Below are 4,151 nucleotides of genomic sequence, written 5' to 3'. Positions count from 1 at the left end.
CAATAGAAATGGAACTTAAACTTGACATAACACCTCGAGTATCACTTTATAATAAAGAGTCGCAAATAATGGCGCCATACACAATTAAGAAAATCAGCTAGTCTATAAATCCTACCGAAATGATATATATGGAAGCCTACTATAGTGTATAGGTTAAAGTATATCATAGTCCAGTGGCACATTTTATCAACTTTTATTGCTGATAATCGCTGCGGAATACAGGCCTACGCAATAACTATAAAGAAGTTAACATATAGTGTTTTCTTTAATTTGATGAGTACTTTAGCAAACTTGCTGGAAAGTAGATGAACCGTGACATTTACTTTTGACGACGTAAAGTACAAAGGTTAACGCCAAGTTTCATTGAAGTTAAAGTGATAAATAGGGAGCTATTGCATGAGGCGGTTGATGTGTGATCGTGTAACCTGCATTCAGAGGCCTTAGACAACGATAGTCTAACCAGATGTGTCGTTCATACACCCGCCTGTGCCCCTGGTAAAGTTACGTAAAATAAAAACAAATGTAAAGATAATTTAAAACAGTTTGAAGAAAAGGATGATAAGTTCACTAGAATGGGTTCCATCAATCATTGTCAAGAATTCCTGAGACTAGTAAAGATATTCAATATAGTACTGAGTTAGTCTCTCGATATATAAGATTAATTCAATTCAGCCTAATTTACTTCATTAATTTCAGGGGTATGAAAGCACACTTGAAACTCCATCCATGTGTTTATCGGCTAGTTTTTGAATATACCTTCTTAATAACCAAGCCTTCTCTATTATTTGAGAGCATATACCGTAGGCATACATGGGTTATCGTCACATCCATCCACTATTTTGCTACTCAGGGTGCCGTACATATCAAGATCAAGAGAACTTCAGCTACTTCCTTGATACTAACTAGGTACATTTCCAGTCAAGTTGACTTTTTTCATTTTAACACTGTGATTATACGACATATCGCTTTAAGTGACCGTACCGCAACAAGTACTGACAGATGTTTGATCAGGCGTATATGTACAAAGGTACAGAAATTGCAAGGTACAGTTTTACATTGAAGGCTGATGGAAGGATATCTTGTTGAAAATGATCTTTCTGCTTTTCCTTATTTTGTCTCTTTTCTCGCCGTCATCCTGTTCACGAAATCTTGACGGAAAAGATCACTTTGACTTTAAATACGAAGATGAATACGGCATCGAGAACCTTTACGTATTACCTTACATTGAAATCGAGCAAGCCGTTCGGGACGGGAAGACTGCTGGACCAAGCAACCCGGTTCAGATCGCAGCTCCGCGTGTTGCGGCCCTGTCGAAACGAGCAGACGATAGACCACATCAACTAATGGGTCCTTTCGCAGAGTATCTCGAAAAACGTGAACGAAGCCTTGGCATGCATAGACGCAAGTAAGTGGGTCAAAGGGGCTCATAGTATTTTATAATAAAGACACGAGTGTACCTTTTACTTCGTTCCTCTCTATAGACCTATTAATCAGTGTGTTTTTCTAGTATAGCTATTGATTGAACGTTGTCTGTGTCCTCACCTTTTTGTCATCATGTCCGTCCGTCCGTCTGTCTCTCTGTTTGTCCGTAATCCTATGCTTATTATTTGCTTCTTAGTGATGGGACTCAGATTGTGGACGATTGGGCCAACGGAAGACTTATATCTTGATTTATGATTACATTTTGTTTTACTCATTTGAGAAATCCACGGTTTTCTTATCTATACCGGTCTTCCAAATTGTAACAAATCAACTTTAGATAAACATGCAGATTGTCCATCCACCTCCCCCACTCAACCTCCCTCCCACCCTCAAAAAGTCACCAACTGGGCTTTATGGAAATTGATAGAAATATGCCATCATTTAATTGATAAGTTTTCGAAACATGTGATTAATTTATGTACTAGCAGCTACATTGAACTACTTGAAATCCAGCACGTGGAATAACAACAATGTTACAAAATCTGAAGGAAATACATCTTTCTCTTCTGATGTATAACAAAATTATACATATATAAATCGTAATCTTAGCGCAATACAACCATCTACGAAATGAACGCAGTGACTTATAGGAAAATATCAACAACAAAATTGGGAGCCTAGCCCCCCCCCCCCTCACCCCCTGTTCCTAACATATAAGTTATTTGAGAGATATAATAAACATTTATGCATTTTTTTTATTTTACGATGTTCGCAGTTTTCTAACCTGTTTTGTCTCTTGTCATAGTGATAAAGAGTGGTGCATGAACGTTTTATGCCTTAATTCTTTTGTTTCTTGCAGATTCTACTGCAACTTAGTGTGGTCCTCTTGGGATGCTGCGACTGAAACATTCTCAGACCGTTATCAAATTTATTACCACGCAATCCATTACGTAACATTCGATAATTTGGAATGTGATGATTTATCACGTATCGCAAGACAACAATGTTTTCATTTTGTCAAAGAGGCGTTCCATGGATCGGTATCTCCTTTATCTTCCGTAGCTATACAAAATGCGTGTGATTACTTTAGGACGACAATTTGGCCGAAGGAGAAGAGGAGAATTTATTTGGTTTATAAAGTCGACAATTGTGATAAAAGAGTCTACAAGAAGTTAGGCGACGTGTGTTGTTGGAAATGCGTTGGCAAATCTAAACAAGTCTCCAACTCAGGTTGTTCTCCAATACCGCCGGAAAACTGTGACGTCATACAAGAAAACAAGCAAAAAGCAAATCCAGAGAAATTGTTGATACTTTGAATAGTTCATCTGCATTGCCTTCAAGCACTAGCATGTCTGAAAGTTCTGAAAGTATTTTACTTACATTGTACAGATATGTCGATCCCTAAGGCTGTGGACCTGGACTGTTGAACGCCGAATTGTGCACAACAAGTATAGCTGTTATTCGAACCTGCTTTCAATGTGCGTGATCACACAGATACCCATCAGGTGGAACATCTTTAAGTAATGAGCACCTAGCTGTAATTAATATCGCAAGATGTGCCATTGCATACCCGCCTGAAAAAATCACTCACTGTGACTGAGAGCCAAGCCTGTTTTAAACATCAGTAAATTCACCAGCTTCACACCACAATGGGGAATTCTTAAATAATGAATGCACCGTCTCTTACTCTTCCGTTGCGAATGGTTCCGTGCTAATTCACTTCTCCGAAAATTCTGGCGGACGACGGGAATATCGATAAAACCGTCATCATTATAGAAAAGACTGAATGTTGTTGTTTATCGTACAAGAATATGTGTTTAACATGTGTTTACATTTCTTCTTGGGGGTGGACATTATGAACTGATTTCAACAATATTGTTCATTTCGTTTCAATCTAAAAGAAAAATAAATGTTTAGCACTTCCATTCAGGGTTCTTTGAATCTTTGTGCACACGTGCTCTTTCCGTTTGTTGGCAAATAGCACTTATACTGTAAGAGTCAAGCGCAATTTTTTGCAGCCTCATTGCATTATTTGTCAACGGAGTGTCATTGCCCCTGCCCTGGTGCCCCTTAATGAAATTTTAAGAGAAAACACAGGCAGAAAGAAACACAAGTCTTTGACTTTTAATGACTATAATTTAGTTGCGTCTATCTCCAAACAACCTTAAAAATCTTTTGATTTTAAACTGACATAAAGTTCTGAAAATGATGAAAACTGCAAAGGTTTAGAGTGCTTTGCCCCTTAATCCTCACCAGGGCTTATGGCAGGCCCCTGTACAAACTCGCATTAGTGCATTCACGCCCTCCCCCCCCCCTCCTCCACATACACACACTCACACGGCATGTTGCTTTCATTTTGCTGTGTCACCCCAACCCCCCCCCCCCCTATACAAATGACTACCGACACCACTGGAAGGGAATTGAATGTTTGCTTTATCCAGGGGTTTTTCTACCGAAAATTTGAATAGTCTGACTTCATATAGTAGCACCTCTATCATTACAAGGTGTTCACTGTATAGACTGAATCGTATACAACGGGACATTTTGTATCAAATTTATGATAAAAGTGTGTTTTGTTATTTTATCATGCATTGAAGCCGGGTGACAACGCAATTGCCAATGGCGCTGCTATCTGCATTACTCACACGCATTTGTTACTCACACGATATTCGTTACAGCATACACAGGAAAAAGTGGGAAAATCTTCACTCCTGAACGATACTGCTCGA

The 4,151-nt window shown here is 38.8% G+C and overlaps 1 long non-coding RNA gene across 1 annotated transcript; it reads left to right on the top strand.

Annotated features, from left to right (window-relative positions):
* Positions 1-1,002: 1,002 nt before the first annotated feature.
* LOC139974951 (uncharacterized) lies at positions 1,003-3,349 on the top strand. The gene is made up of 2 exons (XR_011795599.1): positions 1,003-1,405; positions 2,282-3,349. It is a non-coding gene; the product is annotated as an uncharacterized lncRNA (long non-coding RNA).
* Positions 3,350-4,151: the final 802 nt, after the last annotated feature.

This window comes from Apostichopus japonicus, chromosome 10, assembly GCF_037975245.1.
Source record: "Apostichopus japonicus isolate 1M-3 chromosome 10, ASM3797524v1, whole genome shotgun sequence".
Lineage (NCBI taxonomy): Eukaryota > Metazoa > Echinodermata > Holothuroidea > Aspidochirotida > Stichopodidae > Apostichopus > Apostichopus japonicus.
The sequence above is the reverse complement of the archived record's forward strand: the minus strand, read 5'-3'. Positions and strand labels throughout refer to the sequence as shown.